The sequence below is a fragment of the Myotis nattereri genome (assembly GCF_964212035.1).
Source record: "Myotis nattereri genome assembly, chromosome: 2".
In the NCBI taxonomy this organism is placed as follows: domain Eukaryota; kingdom Metazoa; phylum Chordata; class Mammalia; order Chiroptera; family Vespertilionidae; genus Myotis; species Myotis nattereri.
The window spans coordinates 71,372,950-71,391,990 of NC_138076.1; positions in this window are offsets into that span (position 1 = coordinate 71,372,950).

Genomic DNA, 19,041 nt, shown 5'->3' on the forward strand with positions numbered 1-19,041 from the left:
AAATAAAAGATCTCTTTGCTGCTGTTTTTGTTGAAAAGTCCCTTGAATAGAAAATTAATTTACTGCTACTTATACAGATGATGCTTTGGGTTTTTGAACAAATAAGCTGAAAATTTATGCAATCTTTATTTTACCCTAAATATATTTCTAGCATGAATTATATTTAAAGTGTGACCTGTTAGCATAACTAAGCAATTGTTCAAATAAATTGATCTAAAGAAAGTCCTTTTCAGAGGTTTAGAAAAGTCTTTCAATGTATCTATCTGCGAATAAAGAGATGAATAAGTGAGCTTCTGTAAAATAGATTAGCAAAAAAGATAGCTGATATTATTATACTTTATACTTGGCAAGTATGACAATGGAGTATTGTTCTGATGATCAAGTAGATATAACTGCCTTCATTTGTTCAACTAAAACACATAATACTATCTTTATAATACAATTTTACATCAATGGAGGATTATCATTGCTTTTCATCTATTACTCTAACTCTCTATTTATCTACCTACTTACCCATGTACATACATACATAACAATTTCTCTATCTGCATACCCACACATCACAAAATATAATGGAAGTTAATAACTTTTGATTGCTTTGGGTTCTTGTGTGCATGCATAAATTAAACAAACAATCTTTCTAACTGATTTAAAATAATTCTTTGTAATTCAAGTATTATTTCCTTTTAATGCAGTTCAATTGACTTAGGCATTTGCAGATTCCAGTAAGAATAATAGAAAGAAATAAAGAGGGAGAGAAAGAAACACATTTTTCAAGTGCCTGTTTTAAACTAGCCACAGAGATAAAGGCTTCCACGTGTTGTATTCACCTTGCAACAATCCTAATGCATGTTAGCTACAGTCTCCAACTTTTCACAGGTCTGATTATTTTAGTTCCAGTAAACAATTCATAAAAATTATCACTAAAAACGCATCCTCACAAATGAATACACTCTCACCAACAGTTGCCCTAAACTTCCTTGAACTTGCCAACACTCTTATAGATTGCAACAGAAACTCATTAACGTATTTGGGGGAAAAGTATTGTGTGGATATCCTATATAATAAAAGCCTAATATCGACCAAACAGTGGAACAGCTGGTCACTATGATGCACACTGACCACCAGGGGGCAGACACTCAACACAGGAGCTGCCTACTGGTGGTTAGTGTGCTCCCATGGGGGGAGCGCCACTCAGCCAGAAGCCAGGCTCACGGCTGGCAAGCGCAGCAGCAGTGGCAGGAGCCTCTCCCACCTCCGCTGCAGGCGGGCAGTAAGGAGCGAGGAGTCCCAGAATGTGAGAGTCCTGGACTGCAAGAGGGATGTCTGACTACCGGCTTAGGCCCGATCCCTAGGACATCTCTCAAGGGGTCCCGGACTGCGAGAGGGTGCAGGCGGGCTGAGGGATCCTCCCACAGTGTACAAATTTCATGTACTGGGCCTCTAGTTAGTCAATAAAAGTAGAAGAAGTGCCCTTAGAAATGATAGATACAATTTGAGCTTGAGCTGTATAAAATATGCGTCTCATTTTCATGCTCAATCTAGCACCCTAAATTTAAACATATATATCTCCTGTATACTATGATAACCTCCAGATTGTTCTCACACTCATTTGCCTACTCCCATACAACATTTGTATTTCTGAAAGAGCAATCTTGCTAACATTGTCTACATTTAAGACCTGTTAAAACTCTTCTATAGTTTTGGGGCTTATTGTACTTTCTCACACCTCACACTTTATCTAACTCTCACTAAACCTACAAAACTCCAAAACTTTATAAAACTTCTCTGACTCTGAGGTAGAATTGGATGTTTCTCCATAAATACGACCTGGACTCAGTAATAGTGTTTTCATCTGGCATTATGGTTGTTTTGTTATGGGCCTTGCATCTTATGTCTAAGTTGTGGTTTGGATATTTTGGATTATATCTGGCATACAGGACTATTGATATGTGTAACTAATAGTTTCTTGGAAAATAAAATCCTCTTTTAATAATGAATTTGATAAAATAAGTTAAAAATTCTTACTTGTTAGAAGAGAATAATCATTTTCTGCTTCTATTTCTCTGTCTCTCACACACATGATCCACCTTTCTCTGGCCAAATATTTATCTCTGCACTTTCCCTCTCCAAAGCATAGTTTTCACTTGAATTCAAGTTCAATTTGACAAACTGGAGGCAGCAGAAGGAGATAAAGGAGAAGGAGAATGTAGAGAGAATCAAATTATTCTGTCCCTTCTTTCCTCCTCTTGTCCCATTTTGGGGGTATTAACTTCCACAGTTGCAAGACTTTATGATGAATTCTCTTTCTTACTTGGATTCTAACTTTTAATCACTCAAAGGTAACTATCATAGTGATTGTTAGAAGATTTTTGGGGAAAACTGAGAGTAGAGGAACAATAACTCAGCACGTAAGACATATTTCACCAAAACACAGTAAGACATTAGAGGAACACAGCACCTATTTTTCTTCATCATTGAAGTATTACAGATGTTCCCTTTGTTTGTTTGTTTGTTTGTTTGTTTTCTCATTGACCCCCTCCACGCTGCACCAGCCCCTCTCAGGCCTTCACCACTCTATTGTCTGTGTCCATATCTTATATAATAAAAGTCTAATTTATTAAGTGTCCAGTCGTCCGGTGAGCCATTCAACCAATCAAAGTGTAATATGCTAATGATATGCTAAGGCCGCCCAATCTCTCACTATGATGTGCACTGACCACCAGAGGGCAGATGCTCCAACTAGTAGGTTAGCTTGCTGCTGGGGTCCAGCTATTCGGGACTGATTGAGATGGGCTGGACACACCCTGGAGCCCTCCCGCAGTCCCTCCCCAGATGGCCAACCTCCCGTGTCCCTCCCCGGCCCCGATCATGCACCGTAGGGGAATTTCATGCTCTGGGCCTCTAATATGCATATAAGTTCCCAGGTTAATCACACTCCACCCACCTCACCATCCTCACCTTTCTTCTGAAATTCAACACTTTTTGATAGTCTTCTAACAGCTTAGGGCACAAAAAAAAGTACAGAATTTGTCTTTTTGAAACTGAACACTACACTCTTGAATCTTGTTTGCCTTAGAGTCTTGGTTAGAATGGGAACTTGGGACATACAGAAATTGAAATTATGATTATTTCTGATGCGATGAGTTGCTACATCAAAAGTGTTAAGAAGTTGTAGAATACTTGATATCAAACTTGAGGTTCTGAATGAGTTCTTCATACAAACACTCAAACTATTTTTTTCTAGTAAAAATTTAACTTTAGAAAGATGACATACAGGACCATTGAAAAGAGAGCCTTTAAAAAAATTGCATCTCATTAATGTCCTTAACCCTGGAAGTAAGCATTATTCATGTTAACACATTCATATGAAACCTAATAAAAATGTAAGTATATCCTTATATTTAGATGTAGGCCCCAATGTTAAACAGTATGTACTACAATATTTTGTTGAAATAAGTATTATATAGAAAAACTGTTACTTTTACTTCAAATAAAGTTCATATATATATATATATATATATATATATATATATACACACACATATATATATATATATATATATATATATATAGCAGTCTACATCTTAAAACTAATCACCACCACTAAAGAGCATGTCTAAAGCCTGCCAGAGGCTTTATCATGTACCTAAAATCATATCTGTTTATTTTAAGAAATAAAGTTAAGGGTCTTATGAAATTCTTATTTTATGTACAGAAATTGAAAATCAGTGATATCTCCCAAATGTTTATAGATTTTATTTTAAATATAGTGAATATGTTAACACAATATTAAAACTATAACAATCTTATTGTTATTGTTTCTAATGAAACTGATCTTCTGACCTAAAATCTTATTGTGTCTTGCTTTTGTGTATACCAGTGGTTCTCAACCTTCCTAATGCTGCGACCCTTTAATACAGTTCCTCATGTTGTGGTGAACCCCAATTTCATTGTTACAAATTGAACATAATTAAAGCATAGTGTTTAATCACAAAAACAATATGTAATTATATATGTGTTTTCTGATGGTCTTAAGCGACCCCTGTGAAAGGGTTTTTCGACCCCCAAAGGGGTCACGACCTACAGGTTGAGAACCACTGGTGTATACTATTTATCATCAACACTAGAGGCCCAGTGCATGAAATTTGTGCACTGGAGGGTGGGGGTCCCTCAGCCCAGTCTGCCCCATCTCACATTCTGGAGCCCTCAGGGGATGTCCTACTGACAGCTTAGGTCCACTCTCCATGGGGAACGGGCCTAAGCCACTGTCTGGCTGTGGAAGCTCGTAGCAGGCACCCTGTATGTGTGTGCATGTGTGTGTGTGTCCACTGGGGGTCTGCCCCCAGCTGCACTATGGAGGTTTGGAGCAGGTGCCCCTCTGTGTTGATCTCTCAGGCTTCGGGCCATGACTGCATGTTGTTCTTTCAGGTTCGGGGCCGTGCCCAGCCCTTCCTCCTAAGCTGGTCGTGACCATTATGGAGTCCCACATTATATATATATATATATATATATATATATATATATATATATATATAATTCACTTTCTCTTATTCATTCAAGAGATGCCAGAATTTCTTAAATAATTTTCTGCTTTTTAGATTTTTATAGGTAATTTGTTATTAATATTATTATTAATCCTCTAAATCTTTTATGTCAAGTGTTGATGGCTATGTTTCTGATACATTTGTCAACTATTGCTGACATCTAATCTAATAATAGACAAACATGGTAATTGACCGTACCTTCGCTATGCCTCCCATTGGCTAATCAGTGTGATAAGCAAATTAACCACCAACAAAGATGGCGGCTAATTTGCATACTGCAGGCAGGGTGGGCCAGTGTGAGCCGCCATGTGGGCCCCCGTGTGCCGCCTAAGCCCCGCCCCCAGCCAGGATCCCGTCTGCGGCCCTAGGCGGAGGGGCTTGGTGGTGTGAATTGGCCGCCTAAGCACCGCACCCAGCCGAGGACCCCCGTGTGCAGCCCTGGGCGGGAGGGGCTTGGCGGCACGATCAGCCTGAGGAAGCCCTATTCTTGCAGGAATCCTCCTGCAACGGGCTTCTAGTCTATAGTAATAAAAGCATAATATGCTAATTAGACCGGACAGTCAAACGATTTTCCAGACATCATTCTGGATGTCCTTCCGGACAAAGCCGCTGTGGCGGGGGCTGAGACAGAGGTAGTTAGGGGTGATCAGGCAGGCAGGCAGAGGTGGTTAAGGGTGATCAGGCTTGTCCATAGACAAGCAGGCTTGTAGCCAGTGTATAGAACTGTCATCTGTGGTTGAGTTCATGTAAGTCATTTGAACTAGGAGAGTAGGAGCTCTGAATTATTTCACAAGACCATCACTTTAATCGCAGTATCTCTTTGACATCTGTTTGATTTAGAAATTTGAAGGTCAGAGAATATGTCAAAAAAGGGTATGCCACTGCATTCCCACACTCTGGGACATCAAATACTATAACAAAATTATGTCTTCCACCTGGATCTATGGTTTCAATTTGTGTAACAGATTTACACACGTGCCAGCCATGAAGTTGATGTCTTTTTACTTAGTAATATAATATAAATGTTATACTAATAATGACAGATGGTAAGATAAAAATTGGTATTTTTGAGTTTTATTACAGATTTGATAGAGAATAGAAAAGGCATGAACTCCTCTCAATTGTAAAAAAAAAAAACACATTTCAGCTATTTACAATGAACCATTTCCAAATAATATTTATGTATGAAATAGTTTAGTCTCTAAACTATTGAAAATAGTGAAAATATAATTGAAAAATTGAGAAAAAATTTGAGTTGGGTACTTTAAATAAAATTCAATGATTATTCCATTGTTTAGATGGTAAAAACAAAGAAACAAAATGAACAAGTATAGACTTTGACCAAAGAACTAAACCTTTTAAAAGTATATTTCTTCTTTGACAAAAATATCAGTAGTCACTCATTGACAGTTTAAACATTAACTTGTTATAGTCTGCGTTCTAAGTGTTGACTATGCAACATTTTATTTCTAGCAGGCCCGAAGTCAATACACGGAGCTGCTGTGAGAAAGGTTTGGCAGCTACCACCTCGCAGATGTTAAGATATGTGCTCTGCTAGCCCTGGCAGCTGGGTATGTGTATGCTCCCCAGTTATATTTCTTGTCTGACCTTGTGATTTGCTCCACTGTGAGCTGCGGTGACAGCTGTTCAGCTGTATTGAGGTTTTGTCTGTTATTTATTATTTATTGCAAACTACAGCTCAGGACAGTTAAGTAGCCTTATCTACTAGACATAATTGTGCTGAACAAATCTCTTGGCCCCGAATCCCTCATCTGGTGTATATGATATGAGGACATGGAGGAGCCATGGTCAGCAAAGCCGGGAGGAGGACTCATTCTTTCCTCGTGTGCTTACTAAAGAGACCCTTTTCTCCTCTTGACAGCACCAATTTAAGATATAAACTTTCAGGAATCATTAAAAACAAGTTTAATAATAAAACAGCTTCTGCTGTAGCATTATAAAACAAAATAGAGCTGTTTGAAATTGCATTATTTTATAAAAATTTTAATTAAAAAAAAAAGAGTTCCTGCAATGAATGATACAATATATGTTTAGGAGACATAAAATGAGAGAAGTGACTGAATTCAATGACTATATTTATACCTATAAATAAATTTTTAAGCATTGTGCTGGGGGTGTATCCCACTTTTTTTTTTTTTGTAATGTTGTGATTTTATTATCATTTAGTTTGACACATTAAATATGTGGTCTAACTAATGAACATATCATATAGACTTGAAAAGATTATATTAGAGTTCTTGGATTTAGTGTCCAGTGTAGCAATTATGTAAAGTTATCTGAGTGTCCATATTATTTATGTATGTGTATGTATTTATCTATTTGTTGACTGATACTGTTATTTTTTAAATTAGTGTATGGCAAGGGTTACTAAAATATCTAAATATCACTGTGGCTTTGTCTTTATCTTTCGGTTGTAATGAGGCAGGCCAGCAAGCCAGGGCAAGTGGAATAGGGAAACTGAGACAGATAGCTGAACAAACTGGCAGAGCAATGTGCAGCAAATATTGAAGGTCACCTACTCAGAAATAACATCTAATGGTAGGCCTCAGTCCCACTTCAGCTCCAGACACAGAAAAGCAGGAAACCAGATGGGCTACACCAGGAGCTGCTGCAATGACTAACGACCGCTTGCCCCCCCCCCGACACTGACCAATCAGTGGAGATCATGACCCTAGAGGAGCACACTGAGAGAACTGATTAATATTCTGCTGACGCCTCACCCCCACAACTCCCCTAAGATTCCCACCTCAGCCCCCACCATTCCCTTTCCTCTCTTCATTCCCCACATCTTCCCCCACAGGCATGCATCTCCTAAACCCTAAGGAACCCCAGGAGATTTGCAACTTGGAGAGCAATGGACAGTGACAGCTTGTCACAGGCTAGTCCCCTGAACCTGACCCCAAGGCCCCCTTTTCTCTGATTTCCCAGAGAGCTAAGGCAGCCCAGCCCAGGCTTTCCTGTTACTCCTTCTATGTGAAGCCCTTCTGTTTTACATCCCCAGCTTTAATAAATATTCTGGACTCATGTTGTGAAACTTTTCCTGCATGAAAACCCACACACTACCAGCTGGCCTGAACCAGACGTGTCAAGGGTCAGGTCCCCTTTCCAGTAACAGTATTTTCAGGAATGTTTTATAATTTTATTTTAAAGAAAACTTAAGAGTGTCACTTATAGACAGCAGCATATGCCTAGGCTTTGATTCCGCCCCCCCCCCCAACCCTAACAATATCATTTTTCTTTGCAGAGGGTAACCTATTATATGAAAAAAAAAATTACTTTTTAAAATATTTTATTATTTGCTTTTATTTGACCCATCTGTTTTTTTATTACCTCAGCCCCATTTCTGAGTATATTTGGCCCAATCCAACTTCTTTTATTTGTTGATTTTTAAAAATATATTTATTTCTTTATTTTTTATTTTTCATCACCATTTGTCCCTCCTATACACTCCTCCACCTCCATCCACACACAGCCACAACCCACAATCACCACACTGTCATCCATGTACTATAAATTTTGTTTTAGGTTTTAGAGATTTAAATTTGTGTCCTTAGTTTTGCTCTGTTTAGTTTTAAATCATGTTTGGTGTCAATGTCAAAATATAATCTTACTTTTTTTTTCACTAAATGGTTATATATATTTTAAATAGAAATCCTATATAATAAAAGGCTAATATGAAAATCATCTGAACGGCTGAACAACTGGTCACTATGACATGCACTGACCACTAGGGGCCAGATGCTCAATGCAGGATCTTCCCCCTGGTGGTCATGTGCTCCCACAGGGGGAGCACCACTCAGCCAGAAGCAGGGATCATGGCTGGCGAGCTCGGTGGTGGTGGAGGGACCCTCTCCCACCTCCGTGGCAGCGCTAACGATGTCCAACTGACGGCTTAGGCCTGCTCCCCGCCACACCTCCTGAGGCCTCCCAGATGCGAAAGGGCACAGGCCAGGCTGAGTAACCCCCCCCCCCCGTGCACAAATTTCCTGCACTGGGCCTCTAGTATATATGTAATTGTTTATGAATAAGTCCAGATTTACTATTTATAGGTATCTTCTTTCCTATTGAAAAAGTCTGTGTCAATTTTTTTCAGCATGAATGGTTTTTGTTATTATATCTTGTAGGTTTACTGTCAAAAAATTATTTCCATTTTAATTAATTAAAATGACATTTCATCTTCATAATTGAAAGTTACATTAGTTTTACATAAAATTCTATTTTGGCATTTATTTTTATTCCTTTTTGAGTTCACAAAATATTATTTAATTTTCTTCTGGCCTAAATTATTTCTCATTAGAAGCTCAACATCATTTGTCCTCTATGTAAAATGTCATTTTAAAAATAATTTGACTGCTCTCAAGAAATTCTCTTTATACTTTGTGTTCAGCCACTTCTCAATGGTGTGAATTAGGAAGATTTTTGTGTACTTGTTATTATTTATGTTTACTTTTGTTATGTAAGCTTATCTATTGTAATAAATTCTGGAAAATTTTGGCCATTATTTCTTCCAATAATATCTGTCCCATTCCTTTTCCTCTGTTTTGAGGGCTTCAATTATATCTTTATAGATTACATGCAATAATCTCAGAACTAATTGATAATCTATGCATTCTTTTACATGACTGTACATGGAAGTCTAGCTAGATTCATAGCAACACAAATTCAACATAAGCAGAAAATCTAAACAAAATATTTTTAAATGTGTACAAGGGAATTGGTGAGTTAATAAAACAAGGATTTATGAAACTAAAATATAGGAAAGAAGGGAATACTGGAGACATGCACTTAATTATTACTGTTCTTTTTCCCTTTAGACATATGACAATTTGAACAATAGTATCAGAGTTGTTAAGAAAGAGAACAAAGCTCTCAGCATTCTTATGAGGCTGGCAGGCAAAAAGGCTGGCAAAAAGTGGACTTCATTGCCCACTAAGAAAGAAAATACCTAAATCAAACCGAGGTTTTCTTGTGCGGCTCTTCAGGAATACATCTTGTAAAAGGTAGGACTGAAATATACCAGTGTTCACATTGATTTAAATTACAGATTGTCTTCAGGATTTTTATTTTTAGAACTGTTTGTCCAAAGCAAGGAAATCAACACTCAAGGAAATTAACATTATCCAGAGCCTCAATTTTTCTTTTTATCTTTCCATACCCATTGCCTAACATTCATGTAAAAATGACAAGGGTATAAAAGTATAGAGCACATTACTGGTAAATAAAAGAAAAAATAGACCTACAGTTTTTTGTTTGTTTGTTTTTAAATCAAAAGTTTGAAATATCTATGTTAAGAATTTAAGGAAAAGTATGAAGATAGTAATAAGCAAATAAAAGACCTTACAGACTCTAATGGCAATCTGTACAGAATTGAAAAGACACACTAATATCTCTTAAAAAAAATAAACTATCTTTTGTCAGAAATATCACCTCCAAAATGTCCTATTGCTTTTCAATTCCTCTGTTTAAGACCTACTTAAAATTTATAAGATATGAAAGAATATATGTTCTAGTGACCAGAATGCAAGAGAAACAGTAATTAATAAAACCAGCATGCTGGAGATTGAGTTGTTGAGAACTGATGATCATCTTTAATTGCAATTAATATGGTCAAGAATAAAGAGAACACATGGTAAAATGGATAAAATGTGAAAAGTTTGAACAAAGATTTGGAATTATTAAAGTTATCAATAGTAGACATGCACAATACAGTTATTAGATAGGTTTAGCAGAAGACTAGACCAACAATCTGTGATCTGCAGTACTTAGTATAGATCAGTGATTGTTCACCTTTTTCATCTCATGGCACACATAGACTAATATTGGCCAAGATAAAGGCAACAGCATTTAGGATATATTTTTCAATATCTGAAAATCCTCTGATGACAATTAGTGTTAGTTTTTTTACTGATGTTTTGCAGCCACCTAGTCAGTTGGACAGGCCTGGTTTGACTATTGAAAGGGTCAGAGAGTTTTTTAAATGAACTTTCTAAAGACAAGATTCTTCATACAGATCTTGAGAATTCAAACTATAGACTCATTACAGTATAGCTTTCTAAGATTGAGCCCAAGGAGAAACTGATGCTGTGGATATCCTGCAGAGCTCCCATGCTTGGCTACATTCTCTTTTTCTTACTGTACTATACCTATCATTTTAAATAAAAAACACCCTCTCGTGTCTGGTGAGTCCTTTCAAATATGTGAAATGGGAAAACAATATAATTAGAGACCTGAAAGATAAATTAATTTATGTGTACCTCAGTCAAGACAAAGGTTAAGGGTAAGTGTTATGTGGAACATTATTCAAAGGAAGGAGATAGAGAATCAGGCAAAACCAATCTCTGAAGACCTTAAAAAACAAACAAACAAAACCTTCAACCCTTGGGTAATATGCTTTTCAATAGACAAACTGCTTGCTATTTGAAAAGAAGCTCCTCCTGTGCTCATGATCTGTGTTAGTTTCATATGCTGCATACCGAATTACCACCTAATTGCCAGGTTAAAACAACACCCATTTATTACCTCAGTTTCTATAGATCAGAAATCCAGACACAGTACAAGTAGTTTCTCTGTTCAGGGTCTCACGAGGTGAAAATCAAGGCTTCAGCTGGGCTACATTTTCATCAGGAGTTCTGGGTGATCTTCTGAGCATATGAGGCTGTTGGCATAATTTAGTTCTTTGTGATTATCAAACAGATATCTATTTGCTTTCTGTTGTGGAGTGAAGGTCGCTAGAGGCAACCCTCAAGTCTTATCCATATATCCCTCTCACAACATGGAAACTAAAATCTTCAAAGAGAACAAGAGCATCAGTTAAGAACCTCAGGCCCTCTTTCAAGGCCCCTCACCCAATTAATTCTGACCTAACCAGGATAATCTTTCTATTAATTAGCTCAATCTGATTTGGGACTTTAACTGCATATGCAAATATCTTCACATTCTCCATAGGTTGTAGGCTAATCACAGATACAAAATTTTATTATTTTTATAGATCACCCCCACAATGAAGGTGAGGGGATTATACAGGGTGTGTACGGGATTGGCCTCAAGAATCTTGGAGACCATCTTGGATTTTGCCTATCACATGATCTTAGTAGCAACTGAGCACCTGATCACAGAAATTAAGTGGTGATGTGACTGGAACTACTCATTAGTCTTGTTATATTTGTCTAACTTAAGTCAATTGTAGTACAAATCAATTAATCAAATAATCAATGTGCAAATTTGGTGTCAGTGTCTAGAAGTTTCATTTCACACTATTAAATATCGTGAACTGGTGGCATAGATCCATATACCTATTTTGGTATTGACACTTTTCCTCAGCTCATATTTATGACCTTACCAGAGGGTTCCTACAAACACCTCATAGAAGAGAAGAGATTTAATGGTTCTGGCTTACATATAAATCAGCTTGATATGTTGGAATGAGGTGAGAATAGATTGTAATTGTAAAGATACATTAATCAGAAAATGTGGCTCTGCATTACAGTATTGAAGGACATCTCAACAGGCAATGTTACAAGCACTACTCTTTGTTGTTTACTTGATATGGAGTAAAAAGTGACTGAGAATCCAACCATATTGGTACCCTGATTTCAAACTTCAGACTGCGAGAAATAGCAGTTTGTTGTTTAGGCTACTGTGGACAAAATAAAAGGGGGGAGGTGTCCTATGGGAAGTAACCTCACAGGATGATCTGTTTATAAATTTCTAACTGAGCAGATCATGGTGGGTAGTCATGCCCCAAGACTATAACTTCTTTAGTAAAAGGTTTTAAGCTTTCCCTGTCCATTGTTCTTGTGCATCTAGGTTAACATACCTTTGAAATACAAAAAATAATAACCCTGGAATTGGGTATTAGCCCCAAGAGAGAATAGAGAGAATATAATCTTGTTAACTACCCTGTAAGCCAAACCCCACTTTGCTTTCTCTCACTTTCACCTTTACATTCCTCCTTCATTTTAAATACAGAAAGGAAATTGCAAAACTGTTATTCTCTGGAGCATTTGAGATTTTGCTCTTGGGCATATGTCCTCAGTTTGGCTCAAATACTCTTATAAAAATTCTCTACAGATTTGAACATTCTTACATCGACATTGCCCAGTCTATGCTATTAATGGTATAGCAGTTTGAACCGAGTAAGACAACTTCTCTCACCAAAATGTCAGTAGCAAAAACTAATTCTGAGCCCTACATATGGCACAAATCTCAGTAAGACAAGTTAGCCACTCAGCCCTACACTGATTATATTCAACCCTTCTATCCTGGAGTGTTAAGTAGTTTATTCTTACCAGAAGTGATGCCCTGGAAATAAGTTTATTTTGCTATAATTTTCCTTGGCAGCATCACTATCTCAGAGTTTTACTTTTGCCTAATGCAATAACTGACTGAGCCCTGACTGTATTGTCTCAGAAAGAAGAATCAGTTTTATAGCAAATAAGGTATAAAAATTAGTAAAAGATCACTTGCAGTATCAAATACTCTATCATTGGAAAAAGTTGTCTCGATAGACTACTGGAATGTTAATTAAGGCATCAACTCAGAGGCAACATTCTGCCTTGAACCAGTGGTCACTCAGTGCGGTGTCCCACGAAGCTAAATTACACGTGTCTGTAAAAAGGTAGTGGAAGAAAGCAGAGTAGCCTTTTCTTCCCAGTATTTCATTGACCCACTGACAGAATTTATGCTTTATGTTCCACAGATGCAGGCTCTGCTGAGTTAGTGAATCTAATTCCTGGGGAGTTAGTGAAGTTGAAGTCAAGTAGTTAAGAAAGACACCTAAGAAAATATCTTTAATTAAAACAATAAAATAGGTTTGTATGCTAGTTTTAATAACAACCACAAGAAAAAAGTCATGTAGCATCTTTAACAATTATAGAAAATGCTTAACCTTAGGCCTGTTAGACCCAAAGGAAAAGACAACAACAAGAAGAAACATAAGACAGCAGAAATAATAAGACTGAGATGAGTAAGAGTAACATGAAACAGGATGACATATCTAAGAGGGGAGGGGTGTTGGGTACTAGATAAAAGAAGAGATTAGCCAAATAACATGTATGCATAGTCCAGGGACATGGACAGCAGTGTGGTGAAGGCCAGGGAAGGGGGGCGGGACAGGGTGGAGGTGGGCAAAGTGGGGGGATATGAGGAACATCTATAATCCTGTTAACAACAACAACAGAAAGAGTCACAAAATGTATAGGTTCTACCCCTACACATCAAGGTAACCTAGTAACATGCATTCTTAGTAATTTTTTCAGCCCATATAGCAAATGACAAACTGAAGGCTCTATTTTAAAATATGATTTTGATTTAATATGTAACTCTAGTTCTCTATTCAGTTTCTTCACTGCATGTCCTGTAAGCCTTAACCTTTTTCTTTACTAGTCATTAGCTGTCTGAGGCAGTCAGAAATAAGGCCATGCCTTGGCTAAGGGTCAAAAGATATGGGTTCTATTAAATTAAAGATAACTTCATGGCCTAGTCTGTGTTTTGGCTCCTGAGCCCTAAAGGGACCTCAAGTCAAATCCTCATGAAACCAGACTCAGGGACACCAAAGTTGACTTCAAGATCTATTTTTTTTTAAATTTTTTTTTTTTATTGATTTGAGGGAGGGAGGAGTCAATTTGATGTTCCACATATTTATGCATTCATTGGTTGATTCTTGTATGTGTGCTGACTGGAAATGGAATCCAAAACCTTAGGGAGGGCATGCTAATAAACTGAGCTACCTGTCCAGGGCCTGGAATTTTGATTTATTGCCTTTACTCATAACCAAACAGCTTCACCAATAACAACTTACTCACGATGACTTATGATTTTTGTTCTATAAATCTTCTTGTCTGTAAACCATAGACGAGTTGAGTTTTTTCCAGTGTAAGTTGCCCTTTCTCCATTGAGTAATGCTATAGACATAAAAGCCACTTTTTTTTTTCACTGCACCCCAGTGTCAGTGTAATTGGCTATCTATCTACAATGCTGGGTGGATCAACTCTTTGCTCGGATTCATTAGTGATACGTTCAGAAAGCAGAATGTGGGTGAAGCAATGACTGCCATATGGAGTCTTCATGCTACTGTACCAAGAGGGGATGAAAAGGAGTTAGTTTACCAGTGAAGGGAGTCAAGTCTGGGCATCATGGGGAGCTAGAACTGATGATGTGCAATGTAGGTAGAGAGATTTATGTTTGAAACCTATGTTATTCCAGGGAATTTTTCTTGGTTACTGCCATTTAGTGTGTTAAGAGAGTATTATGCTAAGTAAAATAAGCCAGTCAGAGAAAGACAAGTATTACATGATCTCACTCATATGTGGAATCTAATAAACAAATAAACTGATGAACAAAATAAATCCAGAGACATAGAACAATGGAACAGACTGGCAAATCTCAGAGGGAAGGGAGGTGAGCTGGGTGGGTGGGGAGAGATTAACCAAATAACTTATATACATATATGCATAACCCATGGACAGAGACAATAGTGTACTGAAGGTCTGGTGGAGAGTTAGGTTCAGGGTAAAAAGGGATTAATGGGAAAAAAGGGGAGACATACATAATTCTATTAAATATATATATACTAGAGGCCCGGTGCACAAAAATTTGTGCACTCGGGGGGGAGGGGGGTTCCCTCAGCCCGGCCCGTGCTCTCTCACAGTCTGGGACCCCTCAGGAGATAACGACCTGCTGGCTTAGGCCTGCTCCCGGGTGGCAGAGGGCAGGCCCAATCCCTAGGTGCAGCCCCTGGTCGGGCTCAGAGCAGGGCCAATTGGGGATTTGGGGCACCGCCTAGCAGTGGTTGGCAAACTGTGGCTCTCGAGACACATGTGGCTCTTTGGCCCCTTGGATGTGGCTCTTCCACAAAATACCACGTGAGGGCGCACATGTACAGTGCGATTGAAACTTTGTGGCCCATGCACAGAAATCGGTATTTTGTGGAAGAGCCACACTCAAGGGGCCAAAGAGCCACATGTGGTTCTCGAGCCGCAGTTTGCCGACCACTGGCCTAGAGGAGTAACAAGGGGCAGGAGAATAGCCTCTATGACCTTCATACAAGCACTTGCATGACCACGCCGTTAAGCCTTAAGACCTAGAGATAACATTTAGGCTAATTTGTGTTTCAGCTCCAGGCCCAGAAATGCAGCAAAGCCAGACAAAGAGTTGCCACAGTTAACATCAGGAACAGCTGCATTGACCGCCCATGCACTGACCAACTGGTGGAGACAACATCATGAAAGGACATTCCTAAAAAGTTGAGTAATATTTTATTGACATTCTCTCCCGGGACCACCCTTAAAATGCCCACCCTTAAAAGCCCTTAGGATAGAGGACCCAGCGTGGCTCCCTCTATGGAGCACAACAACATCTTCCTCCCCTCCTTCCCCCAGGTGTGTTTCCCTTGCCTCTCTTTCTCCCAAGGCTCCAAAAGCCTTTCTTTTACCTCTGTAACTTGTTTCCTGAGCCCATTTCTTCTACAGCTCACTTCTACCTCGGTGACTTTCTAAATAAACTTTCTTTCATAGTTTGAGCCTTGGCTCTGAATACTTTCATAGTCAGAACTCAAGTACCAAGGTTGAGGTCCAGTCGTTGTTCACATCGTGATTGTTGTTTCGCCGCCAAAACATTCCCAAGTAAAGTTTTCTGCCTAATCATTAGGATCATAACTAGATTAAATCTTTAACATCCGCTGTCATTTTCAAAAGGGAATCTTCTAAACCAGTAGGTATATAAAGCTTTATTACTTATCATTAATTTAATGTCTTTAATACTTTTAATGATACGATAATTTTTGTCCTCCTTTTCTGGAGAGTTAAAGCTTCAGAGCTTCCATGTAATCCTCCCTACAAAATAAAAAGTTTCTCTGAGTTAAGAAGCAAATGTTTGTATGAGGGGGAGTGATTGAATAGTTATAAGGGTAGATGGCTGGGTGTGTTTTACCAATTTCTAAGAGTGTTTATTCCAGATAAACTTTCAGAAACTGAGAAAATAACATCAGAATGCATTCTTGTCACCATGATGTGGATTTAAGTCATATTTGACTTAGTACTTTATCTACATAAGCTACCCTGTAGAGCCAATGGAGCATTGTGGAGTTTTGAATTTCTGAGAATTTGATTTAGCCCAGACCAAAATCATATAATTACTGAAAACTTATGTATTACTTTGTATGTATTGCATTGCTAACATAATCACTAAAGATCTCTTGGAAATACTAGAATAAGATTAATAGTATATTTATTGTTGTTGTTGCTTTCTTTTTCTAAATATGAGTACATGAATTTCTTGATGTATATTTAACGCCTTAGGTGTTCCTTTGATCTAATGTGGTAGCTCATGTCAGACATCTCTTCCTAACATGAAATATATTTATGATATAAAATCTATTTTAATCTTAAGGTCATTGAACAGTCAAATATCCCCAAACATGAGAATATTACAATGGACATATAGTTGCTGGTATCATTTATAAAACATATTTCAATAAAATATTTTTTTTTAATATATTTTATTGATTTTTCACAGAGAGGAAGGGAGAGAGATAGAGAGTTAGAAACATCGATGAGAGAGAAACATCGATCAGCTGCCTCCTGCACATCTCCCACTGGGGATGTGCCCGCAACCAAGGTACATGCCCTTGACCGGAATCGAACCTGGGACCTTTCAGTCCGCAGGCCGACGCTCTATCCACTGAGCCAAACCAGTTTCGGCTCAATAAAATATTTTATATTAAAATAATGTTTTATAAATTTTATATTTATAAAATCTGTATACACAGTCTTTCCTCTAGGGTTTAAGCATTGCTATTTAGGTTTGGCCATCCTCATATATGGATATATTCATTAAAATCTACTTAAACCCAAACTTTTATACCTCAGGAATAATTAAACAACCATTTTAGCACTTTTTAACGATGAAGGTATTAACTCCATGAGGTCTGGCTTATCACTTACCAAGCCACATGAAATAGAGAAATCCTAAGTGTTACATAGACTTCATGTGCATGATGGAATATATTACACAAAATACATATTCATATAAAAATATTTAGAGTAGAGAATCATTAAAAGTTATCACATACAACCTCTCACGTCTTTCTGTTACATATATTACTATATCATTACTATAATGATATATAGTAAACCAGCCTCTCTATTTATAATTAAAATAAATCCATTAAAGAATGTGAGTTTTTTACTTGTGAAACTATTTTTAAGACAAGTTCCTCCACATTTTGCTCATATGCTTTCCAGTGTAATTTAAACTCAAAATTTAAGGAACAAAAATATATCTTGGATAAAATTTGATATTAAAAAACAGCCCAACCGGTGTGGCTCAGTGGTCGACCTATGAAGAAGGAGGTCACGGTTTGATTCCTAGTCAGGGCACATGCTTGAGTTGCGGGCTCGATCCCCAGTGTGGAGCACGCAGGAGGCAAACAATTGATATCTCTCTCTCATTGATGCTTCTATCTATCCCTCTCCCTTTCTCTGTCTAAAAATCAAAATATACTTAAAAAGCTAAACATCTCTGTTGGTAACCATGTCAATATTCTCAAAGTTGATGGAAATATAACACAATTCTTTATGACTCAATAACAGCCTCAGCAGTTGAAGAGATTCAGGAATAGATGTCAGATCTATTTGATTCTAGTACTACACTAGAATTTTTCTCTTTGTTTGTTTCTTTTGCTTCAACACTAACACAAATTGATATTCCATGTAATGAATTCAAATACTCTGAATGAGAATGTGTGCTCATAACTAGACACCCACTACTCATTAATCTTAAGAAACTAAAAGGTCTTTGGGCAATTCTTAGGCAACTCGACAATAAAGACTATTATCTTTTGGTCAGGCATTCATTCTTCATGCAAGAAATTGTGGTAGAGCTATTGAAAGAACTCTAGATGCAGTGCATGTAATTCTATATAAGCAGCATTAACAATACTTTTTAAAGATAAATTTACATTTATAGTTTTTGAAAGTTTATTAAGTTATGGCCTGAAATCTAAGGCACCTCACGATGGGTAGCTTTCATTTTCTTTCCACAATCTTTAATCACACATACTATTGATCTCTCATTTAAACATATGAGAATTCTCAAGCCAATGTTTCAATTGAGTACATTGTGTACTTTATTTTTTAAAAAATATATTTTATTAATTTTTCACAGAGAGGAAGGGAGAGAGATAGAGAGCTAGAAACATTGATGAGAGAGAAACATCAATCAGCTGTCTCCTGCACACCCCCTACTGGGGATGTGCCCACAACCAAGGCACATGCCCTTGACCGGAATCAAACCTGGGACCCCTCAGTCCGCTGGACGCTCCATCCACTGAGCCAAACCAGTCAGGGCTAAGTACATTGTGTACTTTAGAAAATTAGGTGGGTTTCCTAACAAATAGGTGTCTTAAGTTGCAACATCAAAAGTTTTGTCTAGTTATGCCTTAACATATAAATGAAATGAACCAGCTCAAGCTGGT